At 48.6% G+C, this 17,190-nt stretch overlaps 1 pseudogene; it reads left to right on the top strand.

The window, feature by feature from the left end:
* Positions 1-11,770: 11,770 nt before the first annotated feature.
* The window catches only part of LOC144367187 (transient receptor potential cation channel subfamily M member 8-like), a 484,089-nt pseudogene continuing 478,669 nt past the window's right edge, over positions 11,771-17,190 (top strand).

Consider the following 17,190-nt stretch of genomic DNA (forward strand, 5'->3'; position numbering starts at 1 on the left):
TGAGACCCCTGCCCCAGCCCTTGGCTCTTCATTCCCTGCCCTGGCTCCTCACTTAAGCCTCTGGTGGCCCTTCTTGTTCAGTCTTTCCCTGGGCTTGGTGTGCGGGCCGCTTTCTAGAGCTGCTTTCCTGCTCCCCTTGGATTCCCTGTACTGCAGTACCCTAGTGAATCCCCACCTTACCTTCCCCGCCCTTCCCTGCTCTCCCCTGACCTGGGCCCTCCTCTAGGTTCCTAACCTGGGATCCTTTCTTGTATTCTGGCCCACAATCCACCCATACCAGACCTCTGGCCCTTCAGGCTGTGCCCTCCTTTGGCCCTTCTCTCCTCCCTGTCATTGCCAGGCCCCTTTTCCTGATCTCTTCCCTAGGATACTCACCCAGGCTAGGATACTGGACCAGGCTTCTTGGCCCTGTGGGCTTCATTTGCATAGCCATTTGCCTTCCACTTGAATAACCATTTGGCTTCCCTCAGCCCAGGCCCTGTTCCCGGGTGCTGACATCTTGCAGTGGGCCTGGGCTTGAACCTCCCTCCTTTGTGCCACCAGCTCATTCCCTTGCCTCCCTCCCCTCACCAGCCCTGTCTGTTTTCATGAACCTCTGGTCCTGGCCCTTGCACTTGGCTCTCTGTTCCTAGGCCTGGCTCTTTGCTTGAGCCCCTGACCACCCTTCTCGAGGACCCTTACTCGGGGTCCTGGGCCTTGAGTTCAGGCCCCTTACTCGGAGCCCTGATATGCCTCCCCTCTCTTTTCCTTCTGCTGTGGTATCGTGGCACTGCCTGGATCTTTCCCTCCATTGCTTCTGCCTAGACTGGGCTCCTTGATTGGGTCCTTGCTGTCCACCAACTCCCCCTGACGTCTGGATGAAAGGCATTTGCTCACAGTCCCCTCCTTTGGCCCTCCTTTTCTGCTGGTCCCTCTCTGAGGATCTACTTACATAGGGCAGACTACTGGCCTCTACGTCCTGAAATCTCCCTATGGAAAAACAGCCCTTCCCCTTGCCTGATTTCCCTCAAAGCCAGAAACCTGAAACCTGGAAGGCAAAGTGTGCTTTGCACCAGCCATGCCCTGCACCATTCCCTCCCTTCCCTCACCTGCCCTCTGGCATTCCAATGCTGCTATAAACCCAACCCAGCCTCCCTGACCCTGAACCATCAACTGAAGCCCTGACTGCATGCCTGAGTCCCATGGAATCCTGTGGCTTTTCCTGGTGTCATTCCATTTTTCGCCCACAAGTGTGCTTCTTTTAGTTTGCCCTGTGCTTCCAGCTGACTCCACCTTCTCATGTCACCCCTTTTTTCCCATCCCTTTATGTTTTAACTGGGCACACCCAGAAGCCTCCTGCTCTTTGGGTCCCTCGTTTTTGTTTGGTTGGATGAGACCCTTGCCTGGGCTCCTTGCTTGGGTCCTGGCTATGGGCCCTCTCTGCACCCACCGCAACCCTGCGCTGTGTCCTCGTGTTGCTCTCTTCCTGAGCCCCGTCCCTTGCCAGGCCCTCTTTGCCTGTTCAATGGCCCTGGATTCTCATCTGGGCCAGGGCCCCTTATGGGAACAGATCCTTGCCCCTCATCTGGGCCCCTTGCTCTCCTTTGACCCTTCGTCCTAAACAAGAAACTTGGACACTTGGCAGTGGCTCTGGGCCTCAAGCCTGCCTGTTGCTTCTCAGATTCCTTGCCTTCACTCCCCGGCCCTGTATACTGTCCTGAGTTCTCTGCCACAGCGTTGGCTCTCCACTCTGAATTCTCTGGCCTGGCTCCTCCCTGGAGGTTCCTGTGCCCCTTCTTGCTCCTATCGTCTCGTCCCTGGACTTTAACTTTGTGCCCCTCGCTTGGGCAAATTTTCTGCTGCCCTTGGCTTCCCTTCCTTGCAGAACACTAGTGCTGTCTGCCTGCCCGGTCCTACCCTTCCCTGCTCTGACTTGGCATAGGACCACATCTAGGACCCTAGCCTGGTCTCCTTGCTGGGGTCCTGGCCCCCAATCAACAACACACTTCCTCTGGCCTATTCTGCTGTGCCCTTCATTGGACCTCCTGTTGTCCTTGTCCCTGCTGTGGCCCTTTTCCTGATCCCTTTACTAGGATGCACACCAGGGCCGGGGACTTGACTGACCTTTCGGCCCTTCGAGCTTCCTTTGGGAAAATGTGGCCCTTCTCCTTTCCTGGGCTCTTTGGCTTCCATCAGCCTGAGCCCTACTCCCCAATCCTGACACCTAGCAGTGGACCTGGTCTTTGAGCCCTCTTCTCCCTGCACCACCCAATCCCATTTCTATCCTTCCTCCCCTCCCCAGCTCTGTCTGTTTTCATGAGACACCATCCTAGGTCCTGTCACTTGGCTCTCCATTTCTAGACCTTGTCTCTTACTTGAATCCCTGGCTGCCCTTCTTGAGGATCCTGTCCCTGTCCCGTGATTTCAGGCCCATATTTCCGGCCCCCTCCTGGGCATCCCCTCTGTTCCCCTTGTACTGTGGGATACTGACACTTCTTGGATCCTCCTATCCTTCTGTTTCTCCCTAGCCTGGGATCTTTGAAGGGATCCTGACTCCCCACCAACCCCACCCCCAATTCCGGATGCAAGGTATCCCCTCAAAGTGCTCTTGTTTGGCCCTCCTTTGGTCCTGGTCTATCTGTGAGGTTCTACACACCTGGGGCAGGAGAGTGGAATTGGCTGGCCTCTGGGTCCTGAAGGCTCCCTATGGGAAAACCAGCCCTGCCCCTCGCTGGGCCCCCTTCGTCTTCCAAACCTTGACACCTGGCAGTGGACTTGGGCCATCCACTGACATTGCTCTGCGCGATCATCTCCCTTAGCTCCCCTACCATTTAGCCTTGCATGATGCCCCACCCCAACCCATCCCTTCATAACCCTGACATTTCACCCTCCAGTTTCCGGACCTGGCTACTCTCCTGAGCCCTGGACCCTGTTCCTCGTGATGCATGGTATCACAAGTTGTCACTTTGCGTTTGGGATTACCTGGGGTCCCTTGCTTGTGCCGTTAAGTGCATTCCACTAGGTGCCCCTTTGCTCTGCCCTCTGTTTCTACATCCTAGCGCCAACCCTTCCTCCTCCTTCCATTCATGCTTATCCCTGAAGCGCTGGCCTCATGCTGCTTGGGTCACTAATGTTCTGTTGGTGGGATCCATCCCTCGCCGAGGATCCTAGCTTTGTTCCTGGCTCTTGCCCCTCTCCACACCCACTGCAACACCCCACCCTGCCCTCCCATCCTCCTCCTTATGGCCCTTATCCCTTGCTAGGCCCCTGTCTGGGCAGGGCACCTCATGGGAAAGAGAGCCCTGTCCCTTGGCCAGGCCTCTTGTTCTCCCTGGGCCCTTGGTCCTACTCATGAAACCTGAGTCCTGGCAATGGCCCTAGGCCTGGAGCCTGCCTCCCCACTGCCTTATGCCCTGCCTTCCCTCCTGTGCCATGTTCACGGTCCTGATCCCCGGCCCTTGTCTCTCGATTTCCTGGCCTGTCTCCTTGCTGCGCCCCTCCCCTGACTCAGGCAATGGCAAGGCCCTACTGAGGTGGATGGCGCAAGGCGTCCATCCTCTGGAGGAGCGCAGTATGTTTCTGGGAATGGGATGATTTGTTTTTGTATTCCTTTAATAAGTATGGTTTTGATTTCTCATATGACCATTAAGTATAAAGGAAAAATCATGACTTTCCCAATTAATGTAACTACTTCTAAAGCATAGATCTGTTTGCTCTAAATGCAATGATTCAGCTGTGGAGTGTAAATTGTTAATGTCTAAAGAAAAACTCCCTGTATTCCTGTCAGGGAAGTTTTTGAGAAATTAAATTAAAATCTAGAGAAGAAAAATTAATGTTAAGAAGATAGATTAGTGCTTAGTACTGGGCAACTTGTTCTTGTTCCTGTGCACAATGGTTTGTGCTCTTACTTCTGTTTGATTAAAAGTAATAACAAGTCAATCCCTTGCCGTAACCATGGCACCGGTTCCAGTCAGTAAGTCAAGAAAGAATAGTCAAGCTATAGGCCAATAGTTTGGGACATTTGTAACTATTATTAAAAGTTAACTAAGCAGAAACTGCTCAAAGCAAAACGCGAACTGAAAGTACAAATGCTTGCTTATGCATAAGCCAAGATACATTCTTCTATTCTAATTGTAGCTATGTAATATTTTGTTTTGTTTGAATAATGATTCCTGTTTTGTAACCACAAAGTATTGTAAACCTGCCAAAATGAAAAGTATATATGATCAACTTCACAAGTAAAGATTGGGATCAACACCTTCACTTTGGTGTCTGTGTTGTTTCTCCACCCCCTCTTTCGCCGACTCCTCACCATCCGTTCGTCTCCTGAGACCCCCTGTTGGAGCTGGTCTCCGACATCTCCTCACTTGAGCCTCTGGTGGCTCTTCTTGCTCTGTGTTTCCTTGGGCATGTACTAGGGGCCTGTCATTTGGGCTCCTTCCCTGCTCCCCTTGGCTTCCCTGCATGGCAGAACCCTAGTACTGATTTCCTGCCCAGCCTTGCCCTTCTCTGCTCTTTTAGGACGGGGCCCTCCTCTAGGTCACAGCCTGGTATCCTTCTGGGGTACTGGACCACACCCCATCAACAGATGTCCTCTATCACTTCCTGCTGTGCCCTCCTAGGGACCTCCTATTGTCATTGTCCCTGTGGTACCCGTTTTCCTGATCCCTTTACCAGGATGCTCACCAGGGCCAGGGGACTAGTTCTGGCCTTTGGCCCTACGGGCTCTCTTATGGAAAATGTAGCCTTTCCACTTTTTCTGGACCCTTTGCCCTCCCTCACCCGGGCCCTGCTCCCCAACCCTGAAATCCATTAGACCTGGGCCTTGAGCTCTTCTCTCTCTGTGCTACCCGTGTGCCTTTCTCCCCTCCCTCCCCTTTCTGGCCCTGTTTGCATGGGACCCCTTCCTGGGACAACACACTTGGATCTCCATTCCTGGGCCTGGCTCCTTGCTTAAGGCACCCTTCTCCATGACCCTGTCCCTTTCCCTTGATTTAAAGCTGCTTTATCGAGCCCCCTCTTGTGCATCCCCTCTGTTCTCCTTGTATTGATGTGTCACCCCTTCCTCCAAAGAAAAGCCTTAACTGGGTTTTTCCAGAATTCTTCACCATGGCTGTTTGTAGGACTGTCAGCAAAAGAGTCTCTGAAAAATAGTTCAATGTTGATTAACTTCCTATTTTCCCATTGCCATGTTTTACTTGACCACTGGCCGAGAAGATAGCAGCACTCCAGGTGCTGGGCATCCCTTACTAGTTTTTTACAAACATAACCAGTATAGTAGATTGTTCAAATGTGCAAACAAGGCCACTGGCCTTGAGCTGGGCTTCACAGAGATGTCTACATTTTTAAGATATGTTACCAACTGGGCTCCATGGTAACAACTGGCAGAGAGAGGAAAAATGGGGAAAAGAAGCTCTCCCCATCTCAGGAGTTGTCCTTGAAGAGTTAACTTGCTTAAAACAGTGAAAGAAAAAGCTGCTTTTATGTGAAATTTTTCAGACTGTGAACGTCTGAAACCTCCTATTACATGCTGGGTATAAAACTCTGAAACTGCCTGAAATCGGGGTTCAGGGGATTGATTGATTATAGCAAAAGCTGTGCCCTATGAACCTGGCTGCAGCCAAATAAAACTGTTTCCTGCTATATTCGGTGCCTTGCCTCATTTGACCCTACAACAATACTGTGCTACACCGGCATTGCCCAGACTCTCCCTTCCCACTGCTTCTCCCTAGGCTGGGCTCCATGAATAGGTCCTGGCTCCCCACCAACCACCCCAATTCTGGACATAAGGTATCCTCTCACAGTGCCCTCCTTTGGCACTCCTTTGATCCTGGTCCCTCTCTGAGAATATACACATCTGGGGCAGAGGAGTGGAATTGGCTGGCCTCTGCCCCCTCAAGGCCTAGTGCCGACTTTGCATTGCCTGATCCAATCACTCCAATCCCATGCTCTCTGGCCTTGTATGCTGCCCCTACCCCATCCCAGCCTAACCCTGACATTTTGCACTTCAATTCCAGGACCAGGCAGCTCACTTGAGCCCCTGATTGCATTCCTTATGTCACGTGGCTTCCTGTCTCTTGTTGTGAAGACAGACTTGGGCGCTCCTGGCTTAGGGCCCCTAGTGAGCTCCCCTCCTTGCCCTTTGCGCTGCCCTCTGTCTCCTTCCTCTCCATCCCCTAGTGCTTTCCCCTGCAGAGCGGGCCTCCTGCTCCTTGGGTTCCTAATCCTCTTTTGGGAGGGTGGGTCCCTTACATGGAATCCTTGCTTGGGTCCTGGTTCTTGCCCATCTCTGCACCAACTGTGACCCTGTGCCATGCCTTGTGTTTGCTGTCCTCCTGGATTTGTCCCTTGCCAGACCCACTTGGCCTGGTCCCTGGACCTTGAATCTCATCTGTGCCAGGGCATCTTGTAGAAAAAAAAGCCCTACCCTCATGTGGGCCCCTTGGTCTCCCTGGGCCCTTGGTCCTACACCTGGAACCATGACACCTGGCAGGGGCTCTGGCACATGAACCTGGCTCCCACTGACTGGATCCCAGCCTTCCCTCCCCAGCCAGGTCCATGTCCTGTACCCCTTATGCCAGCCTTGGCCCTTAGCACTCCATTGCCAGACCTGGCTCTTCACTTGAGCCTCTGGTGGCCATTCTTGCTCAGTGCTTTTCTGGGCATTGTATGAAGGACCCTTGCTGGGGACGCTTCTCTGCTCCCCTTGGCTTCCCTGTACTACAGTACGCTAGTGCAGGCCCACCTTCCCGGGCTGGTGTTCCCTACTCTGCCCTGGCCTGGGCCTTCATCTAGGTCCCTCCTTGCTGGGGTCCTGGCCCCCACACCACCCACACCCATCCTGAGGGCGTTTAGGCTGTGTCCTGCTTCAGCCCTCCTGTCCTTTCTGTCTCTGCAACCCACTCTTTCCTGATCCCCGTCCTAGGATGCTCACCAGTGCCAGGTGACTTAACCTGGCCTCTTGGCCCTAGGGGCTCCCTTTGAAAAACCATAGCCCTGCCCCTTGCCTGGGCCATTTGGGCTCCCTTAGCCTGGGCCCTGCTCCCAAAACCTGACACACTGCAGTGGACCTGGGTCTTGAGCCCTCCTCCCCCTGTGCCAGCCACTCACTTTCTCCCCTCCCACTCATCCCTATCCATGTTTCTTTTCATTCACCCAGGCCCACGTGCTATCATTTGGCTCTCCATTACTGGGCCCGGCTCCTTACTTGAGCCCCTGGCCACCAGAGATTTGACCATTGGGAAAGTGTAGCCCTGCCCTTTGCCTGGGTACTTTTGCCTCCCTCAGCATAGGCCCTACTACTGAGTCCTGACACCCTGAAACAGACCTGGGCCTTGAGCCCTCCTCCCCCTATGCCAGCTGCTCCCCTTTCTCCCCTCTTGCCCCTCCCTATCCATGTTTCCTTTCATTCACCCAGGCACAGGTGCTAGCTCTTGGCTCTCCATTACTGGGTCTCCTTCCATTTTCATGCAATTCCCCTTCTCTCTCCCATTCCCTCTCACCTCTTGTCCCTGTTTAATGGTAATCTTCTTCTCATGCTCTTCCTCCCTGCTCTGTTTTGAGTTGCCCTCATCTCAAAAAAGACATTCGGCATTTGTGTTTTAGATATTGGCTAGCTTCGCTTAGCATAATCTGCTCTAATGCCATCCATTTCCCTGCAAATGCCATGATTTTGTTATGTTTTAGTGCTGAGTAATGTTCCATTGTGTACGAATGCCACTTTTTTAAATCCATCTATTGACAGGCATCTAGGTTGGTTCCACATTCTAGCTATTGTGAATTGTGCTGTTATAAACATTGATGTAGCTATATCCTTATAGTATGCTCTTTTTAGGTCTTTGGGGAATAGTCCAAGAAGGGGAATAGCTAGGTTGAATGGTGGTTCCATTACCAGCTTTCCAAGGAATCTCCATACTGCTTTCCAGATTGGCTGCACCAATTTGCAGTCCCATCAGCAATGTATAAGTGAACCCTTTCCCCGATGTCCTCGCCAGCACTTGTTGTTGTTCGACTTCATAATGGCTGCCATTCTTACTAGAGTGAGATGGTATCTTAGAGTGGTTTTAATTTGCATTTCAATGATTGCTAGAGATGGTGAGCATTTTTTAGTGTATTTGTTGATTAACTGTATATCCTTCTCTGAGAAGTGTCTGTTCAGGTCCTTGGCCCATGTATTGATTGGGTTATTTGTTTTCTTGTTTAATTTTTTGAGTTCTTAGTATACTATGGATATTAGGGTTCTATCTGAAGTGTGAGGAGTAAAACTTTTTACTCTTATTCTGTTTTTTATTTAGAGATAGGATTTCACTGAGTTGCCTACAACTAGTCCTATGTGCTGCCAGGTTCCAGGGAGCATTGGAACATGGGTTTCTTCTGGCCTTTCCAACCTGTATGACCCCCTGCAAAATGGTCTCCATGCCAGAAATTCTCTGTGCCAGAAATTCTGCTGAATTGTTAGGCTCAGTTTATAGCTCTTGGTTGGTGTCTGCTGAATTCATGTATTGGACTTAGTCCCAAACTCATGGATCTAAGTTCCCAATCCAGTTTGGTGCTACTGTTGCATGAAGATACCATGCTGGGCTTAGACAGACCCAGCTGACTTTCATGCATTTTAATGAGCCAAATAGCCTCTAGATTAGCTCAGTACAGGCTTTCCCTCTGATCCTGGAATTTCCCATGTCAAGAATTCCCCAGAACTTTTTAATATTTTTTCTCCATTTTGTCTACTAATTTTCCTCACAATTTCCAGGAGCTCAGCTAAAATTGTCTTCTCATCTTTGTCTGATGTACTGTCAGTTTCCCAGTCTTCAAGCTTATCTGTCCACTATTGAGTATCAGTCAAGTGCTGTTTTTCACTCCCCTCAGAGAGAAATAGTTTTCTCACTGAGTTCAGAGTCATAGAGCTGTGAGAAAAGTCACTTTCCACTAATCCCAATGGAATATTGCTCAGCCATAAAGAAAAATAAAATTATAGCATTTGCTGGCAAATGGATGGAACTAGAGTATCATGGTAAGCAAAATAAGCAATCCTCACCACCCCCCCACAAGAAAAGGCCCCATATTCTCTCTGTGGATACCACACAATGAGGAGCAGGGGGATGAAAGAATATAAGTTCAATTGATTAGACAAAGGGAAATAAAGTGAAGGGAGAATGGATGGGAATAGGAAAGACAATAGAATGGATCAGACATAACACTCCTATATTCATATATGAATATAAGACCAATGAATCTCTGTATCATGTCCAATTGCAAGAATGGGATCCTAATTAGAAAAAGTTATGCTTAATGTATGTACAATATTTCAAAATACAATCTACTGTCATGTATATCTAAAAGGAACAATTTTTTAAAAATGAAAATGAATAAATAAATAAATGGAAGGACAGTAGTGCTGGACAAAGGGTCTTGGTTAAAGTCACCTGAGATTCACTCCGACCTTTAGCAGAGAAAAGGAGTCAAGAGTCTGTCTTCAGTTGTGGCAAAGACAGGAGGGAAGGAATCTCTTCCCATCCTGCAATGAAGTTGGGTGGGTGAGGACACTTCCCAAAGGATGGAGACAGGAAAGGAGAGTTGGGTGTCAGCCACAGCTTGGGAAGTCCCCAGGGACTTTGTAAGAGAAAGGGCTGAGCAAACCGTGCTCAATTCTGTGTGACGTTTTTCTTGGCCAGATGGAGTGGTGCCCTTGGGAGCTATTCTGGTTGGAGGACAGGGTGCTGCTGGAGAGGCAATTTGGGGATCTGGTCTCTAGCCCAATCTTTATAGCTCTAGCAAATATTTAATATTTTGACAAATATTTTGAATAAAGGTAATTTCCATACTCTATAGTAATTAAGGTTTTTTGGTTACAAAAACTCAACTAGTTTAGCCGTAAAGAAGGGATCTGCTAAGGAGACAGGAATGCCATGTAAGAGAAGAGTGACTGTGAATCTGGACCTCTAGGATGGCTGGGGACCACGACTGTACATGTGGGGATTCTATAAGTTCTGTCTGTGCACCTGTCATCTCCACCTCCTGGGCACCTACAGATTGATGCTGTATTGCCTGGTCTTCCATGTGCCAAGCCTCGTCCTGAAGGGAGGTGGGAGCAGTTCTTTTAGTCCCATATTCCCAAGAAAAGTACACTAATGTAAATTCTGGTGGAATGTTCTGTTCCTGGGCCTATCCATTGTGGACAGTTCACAGGATTCAGAAGCTGATGGCATAGATGAGGCTGTGAGTTATTTCAACGCCCCCAGGATCCACGTCAAATGTGTAATCTCCACTAGGAGCCCCCACTGACCTATCAGTGACAGCCTTCCCCTAGCCATTTCCCTTAGGGGAGCCTGTGACTTGTGGGACCCCTGCTGAGATGAATTTTCCCCCCATTGCTGTATCTCTTCAAGGATGGCTTTGGTAGTAACTCCGGGCAAGTTTTATGATCACACTCTTGTTGTCCTCCTCTACTGGCCCTGGTCCCTCAAATTCCTACAACTCTTCTGAATCCTGTCCAAAGATTGATGAGAGAAAGACCAGGAGAGACAGAACCAAGGGGTGGGACAGGCAGAAAAAAAAAAACAGGAGGAGGGGGAACAGTTGTTTCTTTTTTGCCAAATTAGAACTTCTTTTGTTACTGTCCAACTCCTTGGGAATCCAAAACTAAAGAAGTAACTAGCTCTGGACAGAGGTGTCAAGTAATGATAAATGATAAATGTGTTTTGGATGTTTTGACTGCATTTTTTGCTTCTTTTGGGTTGCTGCTTCCTTTGTTACTTCTTGGCTTGCATGCTTGGCACCCCCATCAGCTGAGGGTCACCTATACAGAGCACACACTGTGGACCAGGCCATCTACACACCTGGCCTTGTTTCCAGCCCTCAAGTCAGCCCCACAGGGATGGGATTATGCCAGGATCAAAAGAAGTGTTTTTCCTGTTCCTCGATACACTTGGCCAGGTCTGTGCTTGGCTGTTCCCAAGGAATCATGAGAACCTTGAAGACAGGAATTGCATCTGGTTCATTCTGGAATTTCACAAAGTGTAGTCCGGGTCTGACCCAGAGTGCAGTTTCAGTTAATATTTGTTGAGTGATTATAGTACATTGTGGAAGGAGAAGAGGAAGAGGAGTTATCACTATCTTTCTGTACTCTTCCAATTTCCTGTGATGCATGTGTCATTTAATGGACAATTATACTTAGTTTTGTTGTACTAATGGGGAGAGTTAGTGTTTATTGCAATACTCTTTGTCTCACCCAAATTACTGAAAGTCTCCCAAGTAGCTATCATCTGTTTTAGAGGGTGGGTCTCTCTGAACTCTGGAACACTTGGGCCCCTTCTAGGGGACTGTGTAAGCCCAGTGAGTACAGCCCTTGGGAAGGACTGCTCACCTCACTTTGGCAGAGCAGGACCGTCCAGAAAAGTGGTGGAGTTGGGGCTGAGGCCTGCCCCAGGGCTCCTGGGTGTTATGACCTAGAGGAGAAGCTGAATAAATTGACCCCTGGTTTCAGAGACCAATCCCACATTATCCCCACGCCTGCTTGCATGGTCAGTGGGCTCCCTGAGGGCAGGGCTCTGCTCCCCTACCCCAGCTCCTGGCACAGGGCCAGTGTGTTGGCAAATGGAAAATCAACAGGATTAGACATCAAAAATAGTTTCTGTACAAACAACATAGATAAGGAAAATGGTCTGAAAATAAAACATGATGGTAGAATTTCTTTCTGTGTTTAAGTTAATAATGCATGGTTATTCCATGAGGTGATACTTAAGTAGATTGAATGAAATCTGCTCCTTCCTATCAATATCATTGGTTCAGGGAAAACGTGTGCAGATGTGGCTACACACAGAGCCACCACATGGAAGACACCCAGATCAACCAGAGCAAGAAATGGAATTACAAAAAACACACCAAGGAGTTTCCCACAGATGCCTTTGGGGATATCCAGTTTGAGACGCTGGGGAAGAAAGGCAAGGTAAGCGTGGTCTTCTATGTAGCTAGCTAATTAGAATGCTGAGACAACTTGAGCTGCCTTGAAGTACTGCTAATTGTCTAATGGTATGGAGGAGGAGTGTCCAGAAATGGCAGCAGAATAAGATACTTTTTGCAAAAGTCACAAAGTAGCGATCAGATTATGCTCAGCTGGACTAGGTGGTCACCCAGCTGTCCCTGCACACACACTGTGGGTTTCTTTATAACACCCATGTTGGACCTCATGCCACAAAACATCAGGGAATACTTTTGTAAACTGTCCACTTAGCTTGGGTGTGAGAATACATGTGTCCTGACAAGGTGACATGCCCCTGTACCTGCTCCCTTTGTAAGCTCTCAAACAGAGTTTTGCACAGGTGTCCAATGGTTAGATGAGGTTGCTCCCTGTCTCCATGACAGCGCTGTCCTCAGACTGCTCTGGCTGGAAGCCTGGGCCTTGGAACCCTCTCTGTCCCAAGCCCTGTCCTGGTGGCCCTGAAGGCCACGGGCTCCCTCCACTGCTCTCTTCCATGGCCTGCTCCCAGGATGGCCCAGCATGGTCTCCTGCCTGTGCACAGCTCTGTCCACCCCAGCCTGGGCCCCTTGATGTGTACCCCACACTGCAGCAGGAGCGGCTACCCTGCTCTGGACACCTCCCGGCGGGGGTGGAGGCCCCGGGGTGCACTGGGTTGGGCCTCAGGGCCCACCTCGTGCCCTCCACCGCACAGCCCCCGGGTCCCGACACCATCCTGACGCTTTCCCTCCCGCACAGTACATCCGTTTGTCCTGCGACACGGACCCAGAAACCCTCTAGAGCTGCTGACCCAGCACTGGCACCTGAAAAAGCCCAACCTGATCATTTCCGTGACGGGAGGCGCGAAAAACTTCGCCCTGAAGCCGCGCATGCGCAAGATCTTCAGCCGGCTCATCTACATTGCGCAGTCCAAAGGTGCCACCGGCGGGGGACGGGTGTGGGTGTGGGTGTCGCGCAGTGTGGTGGGCTCCCAGGATGAATCCTCCGTGCAGCCTCGCGATTAACCACCGCTTTAGTACTAACAGCATTCTCAAATGGACAGACAGGGGCTTCACCAGGTAACCCTTTCTATCCCCCTTAAGGGGCTTCCTCAGGATGATTTTATTTTATTTAAATCTAAAGGTTTCATTTTATTATTTACACATATAATTTTTTACCCAGAATATTCTGGTGCACCCAAAAGGAAAATTTGATTGTCCTTTAATTTTTGAGATCAATGATACACTTTTGGAAGAAGAGAGAGTGCAAATTCTAAGTACCATGTAAGCATTTGAGATAAAACCATGGTGACTTTGTTACTTGAAATATTCAACTTAATATTATTGTCCTTCTTTTTAGCCTTATTTTGAAAATTTTCAAATCTACAGAGAATCTGCAAAAATGATCCGATGAACATCCTCACAAGCTTCTCCTAGATCCCCCAGTTGTTAACATTTCCCCATGTGTCTGTTCTTATTTCACAAATATCTACATGTTATGTTTTATTGGGGGGGCAGGATCTGAAGTAAGTTGCAGGCTGGTGGCCTTAGCCCCCAGTTCTTCAGCATGCCTCTCTCAAGAGCAGGCACCTCCCTCACCCCGGTGTGGCCTTCAAGCCCCGGACAGTCAACACTGACTGGTACTCTTATCGGATAACAACCATCCCTCACACTCCTACAGTGTCCTTTAGAGCAAAAGTTGCCTTTCGTCCATCTGCACTCCAGATCCATGGAGCTTTCAACCAATGTCTTTTCAGTTTTCCTACGTCTTGCACAGGTCCTCAGCCCTTCTCTGACCTCCATTGCATTTTGCAGAGTAAGTGCCAACGGCTCAGGGGATCGACCTTCAGTTCAGGCTTGGACAGTGTTTTCTTATAAGCAGGCTCAGTTTCTCTGAGTTCAACATTTTGCATTTTCTTTTATGAAGATAATTTGACCGACAGAACTAAGGAGTCTTATTTAGATGTGAATTTTTCTGTAATGTAGAAAAGAAATTGTGATCCCCCCATTTATTATTCTCAATTTCTTCACCAATTTGAGTGGTCACTGTGTCAGACACTTTGTTAAGGAATTAAGCAGTTTAGCTTCCTTGCTACTAAATCCTGAAAATACACACACACGCACACAACATTCATTCATTCAACAAACATTTAGTAAGTGCCAACTCTGTGCCAGAATCATTTTAGGTGCTGAGAATGTAGCAGAAGGAAACAGAAAAAAATCCCTGTCAAGGATGAGGGCCCGTTTCTCTTTAGGTTAGTGAGGTGGCCAAAGTCTTTAGGTTAGTGAAGTGGCCAATAGTCTCCTGGTCCTCCATGTTGGTCATTTAGGGGGAACGTCAGCCCTATGAGAATTAGCTGAAGGAAGTGGGTAGAAGACTTGTAAGGGCCACAGCAAAGTTATCTTAAAATATCGAAAGGACTCAGAAGGGGAAGGGACTGAGCTTGTCCCTCTTTGCTGATTAGATCCTGGAGGCAAATGGTAAACAAAATACCTTCTAACAGCCAGAGTAGAGGCTGCCTTGCAACTCCTGGGTCTTCCATTGCTAGGGCTAACCCCCAGAGGCCGGTCACTACTCTCGGTGGATTCCTGTTCGAGCCGCAGATTAGACCAGTGCATTTCCATTATGCTGAATAACATTTTGTAGGTATTTTAGGTACTTCAGTTTTGAACACACACACATGCATCCTTTTGCAAATCCCTTGCCATTGTGATTATCAAATACGGACCTGACCCATGTGCAAAATTATAATTATTACATCATTATAAAGCAAAGCAAAATTGCAGACACCAGGGCCATTCCTGGAAGATCCCACTCCAATCTCACCTGCAGGTTCTGCGAGCAGAGTAAAACTGCTATCCTTGGCAGAACCACCTAGCTCACTGGAAAGCTCAGGCCAGGCTTTTACTGCTGGTAAAGATTCCCCTGGACACTGATTGCAGATACAAACTTGCTGACCCTACGCCCCAGAGAGGCTGATGACACATATTTAGAGTGGGACCTGAATCTGTTTCCTGAAGAATGCTTCTCAGGAGCCTGGGGGACATCCCTCACCCATCCCATGGCCTGACTGCCAGGGCTGCATCCTGGTGCTCACCAGGGTCTGGGAGCACAGCCTGGAAACCTCCCCTGGTACCAGCAGAACAGTTGCTTTCCCCTTGTTGACAGGTGCTTGGATTCTCACGGGCAGCACCCATTACAGCCTGATGAAGTATATCAATGAGGTGGTGAGAGACAATACCATCAGCAGGAATTTGGAAGAGAACATTGTGGCCATTGGCATAGCAGCGTGGGGCATGGTCTCCAATCGGGACACCCTCATCCGCAACTGTGATACAGAGGTACGGGTGGGATGGGGAGGTGATGTGGGAGAGAGCTAAGGACATGGGGCTGTGGCCTGGATACCAGGGCTCTGGGGTGCCCAGGGCAGCCTTCAGAGGCCTGCCTTACATAGATGGCCTGTGGGTCTCTGGATTGCGCACAAGCATGGCATGCTTCAGGAACTCCCAGAACCGCCTGACAGTGCATGTGCTTTATTGGTTACAGTTCATTCCCAGCAACCTCATGTTAGGGTTGGCTCCTTCATTCTTCATAACCAGGACCTGAATCCACCCCAAAATACTGCAAATGCTGGTGTCATACCTTCATTGCTCGGCTACACCCACAGGCATGCAGGCCAATTACTGTGCTCCCTACTTAGTTTGGCAGTGAGAAGGCTGTGAGACCCACCTGGCTAATGTTTCCTGTGAATGTATCCAGGAGGAATCAAGGCACCTTTCAGGTTCAAAATACAAGGTGGCCGCATGGGGTCTTTATCAAGTGTGGAATTTTGCAGACAATATTTCTGGTGAGTTGAGGACCTTAAGCAATGGGTGGTCCCTGCCCAGAAGCTGTTTAGAATGTTTAGAAACCTTCATTTATTCTCTACCTTCTTCCACCTAGGGCTCTGTAAGTTCACACAGTAAATATGAGGGAGTTTCAGGATCACTGTGGTGCGCCAAGGAGAGTGGTGCGCCAAGCGTCCCATGAGGCAGTGTGGTAGAGTGGAGGAGGGTGGAGAGGAGTCTGGGTGTCGCTCCTTTCCCAGGACACAGTCTTGAGCCAGGTCCCTCTGTGACTTGTTCAAATCACAGCCTGCATGGTCACAGGGTAAATTTATCTAAATGTCTCAGTGAATGGTGGTTTCTATTATTACTAGATGCTCAATAAGCAATGGCAAAATGGCCTCACAAGTAAATGGCACCCTCAGAGGTGAGGGACTCTGGATCAGGGTTTGAAGGTGGCAGCAGGCTGGGTGGGACTGAGTGCCATCTTCTGTCAGCATCGATCGCTTGCCATGAGCAAGGAGCCACCTTAGAGTGGGTAATTATCCCCATGGTGGATACAGTACAGATGTTAATTTGCAACATCGAAAAACATCTCTGAAGTTTGTGGTTTTACCCTTGCACTAGAATGAAAAGACTTCAGGGTTTCCCTGGAGGCCGTGTAGGGGGCCCTTCTCCCTGGAGGCCATGTCGGGGGTTCTTCTCAGTCTACAAGTAAATCATGAGATGATGTGTAAGGATTTAATGGAAATGTCCATCACTCAGAAACGAATAGACAAACAACCAGCCATCTGGAAAATAAATACTGCATCAATAATTTACTTTCCAGAATATAATTTAAGGAATAAATGGAGCTGAGAAATTAGACATAATATTTAATATTGAGAAAAATTCTGAGAATGTCACATCTAGTTGTATATCAATAAATCTGAAAAATCTCATGAAAATTGATATTTTTTCTATAAAACTATAGTTTTCCAAAGTTGATTTAAGAAAGATGAGAAAATACAAGTAGAGGAATTATCCCTGAGTGATAGGTAAAGGGCAAGGAAAATTTACCTCCGATATCACGCTGAGTCGGGTGGTTTAAGCCAGTGAATGTGTTGATAGTCTAGCCATTTTCTAAATTAGTCATTGCTAATTTAGAAAATGTTTAGAGCCTTCCATTACATACAGAAGCATGGGATCTTCATAAAATTTTGGATAAAGGGCAAACCTGTGCTATCTGTATCTAGAGCATAAACTCTTCATATAATAAGTCCAGCAATCAGACTTGTAAATGTATCACTAGAGAATATAATACTTGGGCAAAGATGTTCACTGAAACATTTCTTATAAGGAAAGGGTTGGCATAAACCTAAATATCAAGCAATTCTTATTTCTAAATTTCTATTATTATATTTTTATTATCTGATAACATTTATTATTAGATGG

Source organism: Ictidomys tridecemlineatus, chromosome 1 (assembly GCF_052094955.1).
Source record: "Ictidomys tridecemlineatus isolate mIctTri1 chromosome 1, mIctTri1.hap1, whole genome shotgun sequence".
In the NCBI taxonomy this organism is placed as follows: domain Eukaryota; kingdom Metazoa; phylum Chordata; class Mammalia; order Rodentia; family Sciuridae; genus Ictidomys; species Ictidomys tridecemlineatus.